Source organism: Micrasema longulum, unplaced genomic scaffold (genome assembly GCF_059751315.1).
Source record: "Micrasema longulum isolate JH-2025_06_02 unplaced genomic scaffold, ASM5975131v1 h1tg000582l, whole genome shotgun sequence".
NCBI lineage: Eukaryota > Metazoa > Arthropoda > Insecta > Trichoptera > Brachycentridae > Micrasema > Micrasema longulum.
Window position 1 is genome coordinate 700744 of NW_028277778.1, and position 14093 is coordinate 714836.

Genomic DNA, 14093 nt, shown 5'->3' on the forward strand with positions numbered 1-14093 from the left:
GCATACAAGTTACAAAAGTCAGAAGAAATTATAAAAAATAAGCAAAAAAATGTATAATTTACAAATATATTGAGGAAAAAAACTTTGAAATATGAAAAAGTGGAAGCAATAGGCAGGTTAATACGAAAAATTATCTAGGGTGACAATATTTGTGAGAGCCTCTTTTAAAAAGGTCTCTTAACATATTAGTGTCTCTCGCAGTGTCTTTGCGTAACTTGTTTCTACTATTCTTACATACAAGATATAGGATTATAACATCCTTTAGTGGAGGAAAAATGATCAATTCTAATTATATTTGAAAAACGTAGTTGTGTGTTAGCGTGTATAATAATATGAATAATAAAAATGTGTCGAGATGGAAATGAATAATTTTGAATAAACGAGTATGGTCTTTTGCGATTTTTTTTTAAAGACTGTTTAGTTTGAAAAAACTTCAACAATATTCATAGCTGTGTAGATTACGATACTTCTACTTTCTCAATGAAAAATTATTATTATTATTATTTTAATTTTTAAAAATTATTTTGTATACTTGCCAAAAAGTCAGATTTTTTTTGGCAATTTCAACCGTAAGTATGTTTTTTTTATTTAGGTATTATTTTTATGCTAATTAAAGTAAAGTGATAATAAACTGATAATATGGAAAACATTTTGCTAAAGCATACATTCTAAGATGCTTTAAATTAAATCTAGAAGGTTTTTTTTAAAAATTATACCTTTGATATAATACCGAGCATTCATTTTGCTTTGTTTGTTATTGAATTTCAATTTGTTCTCTCTTTTGACCCTCGACAATACGTTGAACATGCCAAAATCTTTCATTAAGATGAAATCCTTTGAGCGTTTATCCAGTGATCATCTCAAAAAGTTGTACACACTTAAACGATTGTTTATTCACCTATTGGATAAACGTTGTTGCTGTATCTGTTATAATTACTTCAAAATAAGTTCCAAACACGCTTATCCGGCAACAATTGTCAAATGATAATGCAAAATAGATACAAAAATATTTTCAAAAAGTCCCCGACAAATTGAATAAATAACCAAGTCTACCAACGTGCCAATTGTGAAACGGAATTTAATGATTTCCATAAAATTCAATCATGTCGGGTGATTGTATATGACACGTGTCAACATTCAAACATTTCAATATATATTATTGGAATCAGTTTTCCGTGAATGCATTTTCCATTTTGCTTCGCCTTTCAATTCAGTGCATCGAGACATCTGGATGATTGAATCTAGTGCGCATGACCGAACGACTCCTAACTCCATGAAACCGACCCGGTAATGGAAATAAATGGACGCTGTAGTAAAAAAAATCAACTGAAAACAACAAGCAAAATATTTAAAGCGTACGATCATGCGACATTTTTAAGCGTCATTAATTTCACACGTAGAGTTTTTATTTATTTGCGGCGTAAAGACCTAACTGGGGAAATATTTCACAATACGTAGGCGGGAAAACAGCTCCTAGCAAAAATGCTTTCCTTTTCTTTCGCAGTTGTATCGCAGTAATTTCAGTAGTGTATCCTTTTTAAGGGCGTGTTTTAGTTGCATCTGCGTGTTAATTGTGCGCTGTAGACCGTTATGGGGCGCCCTCGAATGTATTCGGATTGAAGGCAGTTGGTCGCGATTTTGCGAAGTAAATTGACGTGGGGGAAGATTAAAATTTATTACAAAAACAGTTTAGGTTTTGAATCGCGAGCGGTTTGATCTAAAAAATCTCGTTGTTTAGCTTATCAATTCAGTTTTAAGTGAAGTGGTTTTAGAGTATAAAGTGATACAGTTACTGTGAGTGTAATTGGAAATCGTGAAAAAAATGTTGTTTAAATGATTTGTAACTTTGAGTTTGAAAATCAGTGAAAATACTGACTAAGTTTCGACTACCTGGAAATATTTTGTAAAAAAGGTAATACCCACAAATAATTAATAAATTATAAATATATATCAAAAAAATATATTCTATTTAGGTACCATATAAATATTGAAAAAAAAGGTCTTTAATAATATTCCGTGTAATAAATAGAAGGCATGACTTTTAAAAATGATCATACAGGAAGCTTTGCTGTATCAAAATGATGATATGTAAGTAATATTATTAAGTAAACGTGCAACATATTAATAATTAGGGAGATGTTTTACTTCATTCGTTTTCTTTATTTTATTTTATAAGTTTATCGAACAAATATATGCGATTTTTTAAAACCTACAATTTGTAGATATTCGTCGATAAAATTGCAAAGAACATATATCTTCAATTACAGAATATAATATGTATTTTTTTATAATAGATTTTCTTTTAATTTAAAAAATTAATGTATTGATAAAGTTAATAGCGGAAATGATTACTTTGTGATTTTATTTGTAAAGTTGAATAATTAAACAAACAAATAAATTTATTTTCATGATAATACTGCATAACATTATTACTTATTAAACATTTTATACGCGTACAATCGACTTAACATTCCGTTGCAATACATCAAAGAATATTTTTTATTTTTTTTTGATATATAAATTTGGGATTTTATTTTCAAAAATAACGCTTTTTTATTTTATTTTTTACGTTGACTAATTTTATAATTATGCTGTGTAAGGATTAAAACCTCCAGTAGTCATTATTTAACAAAAAAGATCACACATGAAATATATTTGAAAAATGAGTTAAGATATCATTAAATCTGATATTTGTTCTCTAAAGAAGATATTACCAGAGCCTCCACTCATAAATTTACTTTCCTTGATGGTTTTCAGGTTATTCTCGTTTCATGATTGGATAAAAACATGAATTGAAAAATGAAGGATTGAGAACTTGGATGTAATCAAAATGTTTTTGCATAGCGTACTAAATAAGGTGGTTATCGTTTTCTTTTCCTAAATACTTGGAAAAATGCAGTGGTAGTATAAATAAGATTAACATATTACAACAGAGATGAAGAACATTTAAGCGAAGGTAATATAGAAGTCTAGGCATCTACAGGGCTTATGACCTGTCATTGGCTGGTTTAAGTGGCCACTTTACACACTGTGTAACATTCACCATTCTGCCCATATTTAAACATCTATATTCCTTCAATTTTTTCATCTGTTGATGTTTGTGAAGTTAAAGAGCTGAAACCTTTATTTATGCGGGTGAGATTCATATAATTGAATTATTTCACCTACATACTAGGCAACGCCTGAAAATGTTATTTTTTCAATTTCTATACTTCTTCATGGACCAGGTAGATTTATCATAAATATTTTGAGTTTGTCCAAATTTTTGTAGACAAGGACTGGATTCAACTCCCTGTGGAGCTGTTAACATTGACATATTACAACAGAGATGAAGAACATTTAAGAGAAGGTAAAATTGTAATATGTTAATGTTAACAGCTCCCCAGGGAGTTGAATTCAGTCCTTGTCTACAAAAATGTGGACAAACTCAAAATATTGTGTGTAAATACGAGTCACGATTGAGACATTATGTTTCAACTAAATTGGAGAATCTTAAAATAGGAAAATGTGGGACATGTAACCAATTGTTTGTAGACAAATACTGGATTTCTCCTCATAGGAAAATTTATAGTTAGAAAGTTTGCAAAGTAGTTCAGGACAGTCAATTGAACCAGAGGCAATTTTAAGTAAATAAATTATATCCGCTATATATAAAAAATAATAATAATAATACGCTAGTATTTTAAGTATGTTAGCATGTTTATAGACAGGCTGCTTTTTCTCCTTAGAAAATTATTAAGATCTAAATTAGTTGCAACAGAGAGAAAAAACATGTTTAAGAAGGATGTGGAAGTCCAGGCATTTATTGGGCTTATGACCTGTATTTGTTGGGTTTATGTGGCCACTTAACAGCTTGTGTAATATTTATTATTCTGCCTATGTTCAAACATCCACAGTTTCTCAACTCTTCAATATGTTGACTTTAGTGAAGTAAGAGAGCCGAAACCTTTATCATGTCGGTGAGATTCATCCGGCTGAAACATTTCTCCTTCTAGGCAACTCTGGAAAACATTTTTTTTACCTTTTTTTTATATTAGTTAGTTTAATCAACAATGTTTGAGTAAGTTCAAATTTATTTATTTATTAATTTACACGCCCAACGGGCTTTTACATATATTAGAAATTACATTCAAGTGCAGCAGTGAAACATAAGTATGTAAATTTAGTTAAAATTTTAAGATTACATAAGAAAAACTAAAAGATACCGTAATAAGTAAAAATAAGGAAATGTACCTAGGTATATGGGTACATAGAAAAATATTTAATAAATTTACATATGAAAACATACACACATACATAAACATGCATATGCATACATACACACACATATACATACATGCATGTACATATATATACATACACATACATGCACATACATGCACATACATATACATACATATAAGTTTATACATTATTATAGAGATACATGAAATAAAAAATAGTAAATTAAGAACAATATTAAGAAATTTTATAGAAATTAATTTATAACCTTTTGAAAACTTAACCTATATTTTTATAAAGACAGACGAAATATATCGATATATAAACATAATATATCATAATATATCAATATGTCAATGTTTGTAAACAGGCTGGTTTTCCTCCCTAGGGAGTTATTGAGATCTATTTTTTTTGCAAGAGAGAGGAAAAAAAACATTTTTTAAAAGTATGGAGAATCCATATGTTTGAGCATCCATTAAAGTAAGGGAATGCAGAGGTCTAGACCCTTCTCAAAAATGTTTTCCCTCCCTGTTGCAAAAAAAATAGTTATTATTATTTTTTATAGGTTTCAACTCTTTGATTTTACAAAAATCAAAGAATAGAAGAATAGAAGACAAATAGATCTGCAAACGTACGTGAAATGGTGTATGTTACATGGTCTGTAACGTAGATATTTAAACCAGCCAATGACAAGTCATAAGCTATATAAATGTTAAGACTTCCATATTTTTTTGTCAAAAATATTTTCCGTTTTTGTTGTAAGCAAGTCAAGTTATTTACAAGGCTTTTGATATGAAATTGGCTGGGTTATGTGATCACTTTTAACGCTGTATGACATTCGGGTTTGGAGACAAATACTGTATTTGACTTAGGATTGAGCTCGTTCTGTTATATTAAACAAATGCAAAACTTTTTATTAAAGAAATTAAAAACCAATGGTACTTTAATACATAAATTTGGAAAAATCAGCGACTGGTGTCATCACTTTCGCAAAATCTTCGAGGCTGGTTTTTCCGAATTTGTGGATTAAAGTATCACTCGTCTATTCTTTTTATAATAAATTTCAATGAACTACCATAAAGAATTTTCACTCATAATATTGAACATTTTTTATCTTTAAATTGAACGCAGTTATGCAGAAAACAGCCAGTCCACAATTTGAAAATAAATGGATATTGATGTTATCGGGTGCAGTAAGGTTCAAGTTCAGGTCCAGTGCCAAAATACGGCGTTTATTGGCTACAAATAAAAGTAAATACATTTAATACAAAATAAAAAAAATAAGCATTTGACATAGAATTGAATTGTAAAAAAATAATCATAGCAGCTTCACTTGATTCAAAAATACCTGTTCTGAAGCTAAATTTATAATATATATGTACACTTTACTACATAATAATAAACATTATAATACTACATTGTAATAAACATAAAGAAATAATAAAAATAAAACACAAAAAAATTGTAAATAACATAAAAAATTTAAAAAAATGTTGAGAAAATGAAAAAGAAAATATAAGATATAAAAGAATATATAATATATATATTTTTTTTTTTTTCAATGGTAACTAAAATTGGAATTCCAAAAACTAATAACCTAAGGAAAGAAAATAACAGATATAAAAATAAATATACTAATAAAAATAAATAAAAGAAAAAATAAAAGACCTTGATTAGTACATTATAAAAATATATATAATGTACTAATCAAGGTCAATTCTATATTCTGTCAAAAACAGCTAGACCGCTTTCATATAAAAAGTGGTATTAATCACCTTCTGAAAATGTTGTCTTCTGAAAACGGCATTTCTCAATTTGCAGAAAACACTCACAGCACTAAAAAAATTTCAGGGTACTTTTAAACCCATTAAAACTAGTCAAATTTATAATTAAATTCTTGTTTGTATTATAAAAAAACTTATATATTCATTGTTTATCATTTGCTTTCTGCGTAAATACGTTAAATTGCCGTTGGTCCAAAAACACCAAAGCTTCCATGTTCTCTACTTCTGCCAATCCTAAAAATCTCCCTTTGTCATTTCTTACTTGTCTATAAAAACTTACATTCCCAAAATATTGTGGCAAAGGAACTGACTAGAAAAACAGTATTTTGTATTATTCTTAGAATAAGTAGGAAAATACAGCGGTGGTTAAAACAATACAGTCAGTTGTTCAGAGTTTCGATGTACGTGTGTGTAGCTACGCAGCGAGAGTTAATCCGCCCCAGAATCGTGCGGGAGCGGGCAGCGGAACTCGCGCGGAACTTTTATGGGCTATTTAACTGCTGCTCTTGTATTTCCTAATGCCTCCTCTCGATACCGCCTACCGCCGCCGCCCCCGCCAGCCGCCCTACCGCCCCACAGCCAATACAACGGACTATCACGACCAAATTATCAGATTAATTATCTTTAAAGCGTCTTTTTATCAAGTCACCTTATTACGATGTTCATATTTTAAAGTTAGAAAGAGTACAACGTAATTCCTTAGATTCATCAATTACAAACTTACCATACCCACTGAAAATATTGATAACGATTTTTTAATTTTTTTTTATTAATAAATCATATAACACTAAGTATTTTACAAGTATAATACGTTGAATTACATTCCCAGGAGTTACAATAACTCAATTCGGGACATAATATTAACATTTAGAAAATAACACATAATGAGAACAACAAAGAAACAAAGCAAGTTTAGCACCTTTATAACTAAATATAGCACTACAATATAAACGCCAAAAACCTTTTCTGACACAAGCAGAATATAAATTATTGTGTACACTAAATATGTCAACTCTTGGTATAAAAAGAATTATAAACGATTAACAAAATTTATATATAAAAGCAAATGGAGTAACGGACGACCCGGAATTAATTAGTATTATCAGCATAAAAGTACCTGTTCGAAATACTCGGCAGTTAGCGTTATTTTTTTATTCTCCTGGCAGTCATAATTATTATAATATGCAATTCACCAATTCCTAGACAACACTGGCAAAATGACGAGAATGGTGAATTTGGTATATTTCATTTGTCTTTTTACAATTATAGGTTAGGTATTTAAAAGGCCATAAATTAATATGTATAAAATTTCTTAATATTGTTCTTTATTCACTAAATTCCGTTTAGTTGCAACAATTCGTGAACCGTATACTCGTATAATGCTATTCTGAATCGACTCCATGTTCTTGGCTATAACTATTTCGACGTTGCTGATATTTTTCAAATAAAGTACAGCTTATACAAATCAACTCTATTGAATCATTTCAAAGATGACGAACGGTAATTTACATTTTTTAGATTATAGTGCTTTCTATGTTTACTTTTGTATAAGTACTATTGTGTACCATATTTACGTGTATACTTATTATTTAAATTAATTTTATTTTCATTATTATTACTATTAAAAAAAAAAAAAATTGAGACGAAAGAATTTTATTGTTTTTAATATACTTATATTTTGTACCTTTTAAAGAAAAATATATATATAAATTCTTTTCCTTTTAAAATGTTATCTGCACACATTGTTGAACAATTTTTTTATATCTAAATATGTTCTTTATACAAATCTGCCGTGTTATAAATATTTAGTATTTATGTAAAATAATACTTTTTGATTTAATTTTTAAAGTTTTTCACGTTATATTGAAATGACCATATTATTTTTAATTTTTATCTTTTTAAGGTAAAGCACTGTGTGTAAATATTTATATATATATTTATATATGTATATAAATATATATATGTATGTATGTGTGTATACACGTATGTATATGTGTTTGTGTATGTACGCATATGCATGTGTATGTATGTGAGTATATTTATATATGTAAATATATTAAAAATCTTTCTGTTTACCCCTATACCTATATGGATTCATTTTCTTAACATAAAACTTTCTTATAGTTTTCCTTATGTTATTCTTACTTTTAACTTATTGTACATACCTATGTTACACTGCTGCATTTGAATGTATTACTAATAAATGTGAAAGTCCGTAGGGCGTATTAATGAATAATTATCGTTACTCCCTTTTCCTACCCGATATTGCATAGGAAAATAAAATGCAGCATTTTGTGAAAATAATATTTGTATCTTAAAGGATAAACCACGGAAGTCACAAATGAAGTGTCCATGAAACAAGATTTTGTGATTGTGCGATTCCCAAAACCTCATGACTTTTTAGTCAAATGAGATATTTTCTCTAATGAACTTTTAGTGGAAAATAATGATTATTCTGATAATTAAAGTATATATTTAAAAAAAAGCGTATCTGAGACTCCTGACGTTTTATGTATTAAAATAAAGTGAACAACATTTTATTATTTCTGCTTAAAAAGTAGTTTTCATGACAAAAGTGGACTTTGGTGTGTACGTTTAAAAATGCAGGTATAAAATAGCTTATTGGGATAGTTTCTACATTTTTTAGCTTTAAAAGAGCTAAAAGTGGACTCCTATGTTTTATCCTGTTTGGTACAGATACTCTTATTATTTGGCATGAAGGTAAGGTAATCAGTCTCTCTCTTCAAAAAAATTACCAAACTTATTTTAACACCTAATGAAATATATTTAATTTGTTTACCAATAAACCCTTTAACAGTCCTTGGCAATACCTTTTTACCACTTGCTAAAGAAAATATCAAAACAGTTGAATTTAATGATAAACGCATATAAGTATTTAAAAAATCATAAGGTATTTTTTTAAACGTATTTATTAAAATAATTCTTAACAAGTATAAAATTACAAAATGGTTGGTACATACATAATGAGTTATATCGTTCCTACCTTTCTAATATAGTGAAAACTCGTGTTAAGAGAAAGAGAATGCTTTAAATTTTATTTTTATACATCAATAATATAGTATCTAAACACATATGTATGTGTTATATTTGGTTAACATTTTATTTTAACTATCCACAACAGATATATTAAAATAAGATATTCTAAAAGATACACAATTTTCCACAGTATGGAATTCAGGTTTAGGTCTCATGTGTTTTTTTCAAATTTAGATTTGAATGTTTTAATATTTGGTGTTGATTTTAAGATTTCTGGAAGATCATTAAAGTTTTTTTTTCCAACATATGATTTAAATATGCAATTGTATTGCATCTGAGTAAAGTTAAATAACTTGGTTTAAATTAATTTTTTTTGTCATCACCATCATCATTTCTCTATCTGCACCCAGCGGTGCACAGGGCACTGCATTTGACACCTGCAGAATATCTTGATCATTTATTGTCTCGTAATGTCATTATCATCATTCCTTTTTTTGCACCTAATGACGCGATTTATCACGACCATTTTTTTTACATAAACTTAAGGTTATCATTTTTAAGGCTTGTAATCAAATTAAATAATATATGTAACGCACAAACAAAATTTTCAAATGCCGTATATTGTTTATCATTTTATTTTAATTTTGGTGCTCATTTTTAAATTAGGAATAAAAGGAACAAAACTTATGTTAACAAGCAATAGTTATTAATATACCATATTCTAACAGGCGCCGGCGCCGTCCGAAATCACTTGCAAACGAGTTAAGGCAAAAAAAAAAAAAAAAAACAGGCGCCGTGGTGCAGTTGGTTGGATGGCCAACTGTGAAACTGGCGTCACGCGTTCGATTTCCGCCAGTTGCAAGAAAAAATCCAAGAAAGATTTTTTTCTAAATTGGTTTGGTGTTGTGGTGTATTTTTCATAAATTTATTCCAAATCTTCTCTATCCCACCTGCTGACAAGCCTCAAAATAGAGGCTCAGCGGGTTATTCCTTAAAAAAAAAAAAGATTGGTAGTATTAATAACAGTATATTTACTTTTATTCTTTAAAAAGTTAACAAAAACGTTAGTAATTCATTATAAAAAATATGTATTAGTGAGCTTCCATAATAATTTCTATGGTCCTGAGAGCAGACCTGTTTATGCGAGCGGCACTGTCTCTGTAATGGCAATTTGCCGAATCCGCAAAGTGGCAAGCGCTCAGTAAGGATGCCGTCAACTGCCACTTGGCAAACTACACTATACTAAAGGACACCAGGCGAGACAAGAGACGAGAAGAGACAATGACATAATGCATTAAACAAGGATCTTTATATTACAGTTTTCCGCGTCCTGAAAATAACATTACGCATTACTTGTTATTTGTCATTTTTGTGATGCATGACGTTCTCATCGATTCTGTCTAAAAATAAATCGGTTGTTTTGCATTGATAAAGAATGTGTGCCATAGTAATTGAAGGTAGTTATGCAGAAACCAGCCAGTCTACAATTTTGAAAAAAATTAGATATTGATGTTATCGGGTGCAGGAAGGTCAATTCTATGTTCTGCTAAAAACAGCCAGACCACTTTTGTACAAAAAAACTGTATTAATCACTTTCTGAAAATGGTGTCGAGCACAAAAAAGCATTTCTCAATTTGCAGAAAACACGCACATCTCTAGAAATTTTTTATTGTTTTTAAAAAATCATTAAAACAAGTCAAATACATAATAAGATTCTTGTTTGTAATATTCATTGTTTATCATTTGTTTGAGTCAAAAACATTCCAACTTTTGTTTGGATTTGATAATTCACTCATTTCACAAAAGTGCTATTATCTCAGTTTCGTTTATATATGACTGTCTGCTTTTTGCATAACTACGTTCAATTAAACGTAGTGTTTATAACTGCATTAATGTTTTGTTATTTCTCTCTGTGTAAGTCATTTTTGTATATTCTCACAGGTAAAAAAAAGTGTTTTGTTGAATATCCTCGAAACGAGTAATTCCAGTGAGATCACATTATTTCTATTATTTATTATTGTTTACAATGTGGAAAATATATATTTTTTTTACTAGTGGACCCGACAGACGTTGTCCTGTCCGAACGTTGGCAAAAGACTTTTCATTGATAAGTAGGTACCTATATACTTGTTTGTGATTAAATTCCAAAACTAAAAATTGTCAATATTAAAAAAAAATTGAATTTAAGTGGATACTTGTTTATGGTTGAATTTCGAAACATAAAATAAATATTTTTTTAAATATGATATTCTTTTTGCAAACGTCACACTACGGTCGTCTCACCAACAAAGGGGTGTACTTATGTAGAAATACAATTTTTAAAAATGCATTAAATTTGATATAATTTTAGTGTTGCCAAAAATCCAATAAAAAGAAATACATGGGTAGAAATTATACGGAATTTAAGTAAAAAATCGGATTGTGATCCACAAAAAACAAATGTTGTTTGTAAACATTCAAAAACAAACTTTTTTATACCCAAAAAAACAATATCTTTCCTTTTTTTGGCAAATGCATTCTCCTCGAATGCAACCCTGGTAGATCAATTAATAAAACATTTATGATCCTAAATTCTTTTTTACATATTCGATTGTAGATTTTTATCTACAAACACGCTAGCGCAAAGATCTATATTTTTATAAAAACTGCACGTAAATCATTTAAGTCGTTTAGGAGGAGTACGGTGACATCACACGTACAGAGGAACTATATATATGAAGAAAAATTAACCGTTCTAAATGTAATAGTCAGAAATAAATATGTGTTATGCGTATAATGTAATAAAAAATTAAAACAAAATAGAGTTTATTTTATGGTGGAGATAAACAATTAAAGTTGCTCATTTTTGAACATTAGATTTAGGGTGGCCAATTACTATAGCATGAACAATAAGGATAGAACCCAGCCTATGTGCACACACTAGATATGGAACTAAGCACCCGTCTTGTGGTCCATTCAACTGAGGCTTCGGAACTTATCTTTTATTTGGTGGGAAATAGTGTTATACGCGCAGCGGATCATAAATGTGAAGCAGCATAAAAAAGCGCGACACGCCGTAGCTTCAGTTCATTTTTATCCGACAGACCAAAACACAAAACTGCAGAAATAGAGATTAAATTTTTTTTTGTACGAAATTTGTTAAAAAACCCACTAAACATTTATAAAAATATATTTATTTCAATTCAATTTAATAAACAAAGGCTTTCTCAAAACTCCTGTACACTTGACTCTATTTCGTTTGTTGGACAAAAACAAACTAGAGCGACGATACAGCTTTATGTTCACGGTAAACTGGCATGAACATGTTTTTTTGGCTCTACTACGCATTTTGCATTATTAAAATCCTTTTTTTTTTAATTTTCAATGCGTGATTTTATTGTGTGTATATTTTATTTAACCCTTCACTGCCCAGTTTTTCTAATTCTGACTAAAAATGTAAGTGACACTAAAAAATGATGTTGCCATCTCCATTTAGGTAAAACTGAGGATGTCGAATTTTTGTCTGTAATTAATCCATATAACCATGTGGGGTCTATAGTCCATAATCGATGACACACACGTGTTAAATTAGTTCACCTGAAGTAGACTAATGACCGACGATGCAATGTCATCATTTTCTATCGAATCCAATACATACGTATAATGCAACTCTATGAGTATTGCACATGAAATCGGAAGGCATCGTTCTGCAGTACATTTACATCGTCCCTACCATGAAGAAATGAACAACAAAAGAACGTCGTCTATAAAGATACCATAGGACGCAACTCCAGTCAGTCAGCCCAACAAGATCAGTGCAGTTCGCTCAGCTCCAGCATGTAGTTCAAGTGCAGTCTCTTCAACCCATCATCATTTATTCGCCATGTAATAAATAGACATCAAACAGCAACCTCGTGTCTTCTCTGTCAATCTCTAACTGGGGTAGGAGCTCCAACGCTCAACAACCCAATCCTACAACCATATGAGTTTCTACAAACAAACAAACAAACCATCACGCCGTTTCCCCGTAGGGGTAGGCAGAAAGGATAGAACGCCATATCACTCTATCTTGGCAAACAGACCTTGCTTCCTCTACATTCATACAACTTCTCATAAACGCACGCCGATTATTCCTACTTTTGACATGTCCATTTTCAAGTATTTGATGGATTTTCAGTGCCATGTCTTTCTAGGCCTTCTTCGTTTTCTGTATCCATCAACATTTGCATCGTAGATCCGCAGTAAAGCAGTCATATTAAGCAAATATCTAAAAAAATACGTTGGTAGATCCCCACGTTTATCTTTTTGCGTCACGTGTATTTTTCTGTGTTTTTTCTTATGTAGATAATATAAAAGGTTCGAAAATACAAGAATGTTAAAAAAACCAGAAACGATTGTTTTTTTTATCTAGTATCTTACGTTAACAATTTTAACATTTTTGTTTTAATACAAAGAAATCACCAATTGAACACATTTTTGGTAAATCACACTTTTTACAGAACACGTGCAACTGACTTTTTTCTGGCTGGTGGCGATTTGTGAAATAAATTGTAGATTAGTTAGTATAAACTATAATATACTGATCGCCGAGTGATAAAAATGTTTTAAATCACTTTTATACTGCGATTAACGGTATGAAGCAGATTATCTATACTGGGCAGTGTAGGGTTAAATATTGGCCATATAAAAATATAATTACGTTGTCGGGAACAAAAAAGTATTGTCAAAGAATGTTTTTCACATAAAATACGTGATTTATTTATTTTTGTATTTATATATTATTGCGTTACAAATATTACAGTAGAACGCTATAAAGTCATTTTTTTTGCTTAAATTTTTCATCATAATCATCCCCTTTCCAGGGCACTTTATTGGTACACCAATTGCAGCGTCTTTAAATTTTTTGAAACATGAATATAAGGTGATCGGTCTTACGCTTCAGGTACGAGTGCAGGGACTTTGAAATATTCTGATGTGAAACCACCCCTTTAAATAAATATTTCATATCTACTATATCGGGAATTGAACCCGAGACCTCTTGCTTGGTAGGCAAACATGCTGATCCTTACACCATGAGGCCGACGACAATTTTTCAAATATAATTATGTACCA

At 29.9% G+C, this 14093-nt stretch overlaps 1 protein-coding gene across 1 annotated transcript in view; it reads left to right on the forward strand.

Moving 5' to 3' along the window:
• Nucleotides 1-1625: 1625 nt before the first annotated feature.
• The window catches only part of LOC148280412 (uncharacterized), a gene marked incomplete at its 3' end in the record, with an annotated part of 251815 nt that continues 239347 nt past the window's right edge, over nucleotides 1626-14093 (forward strand). Inside the window, exon 1 of the mRNA XM_088228458.1 lies at nucleotides 1626-1912. The remainder of the gene's footprint in view (nucleotides 1913-14093) is intronic.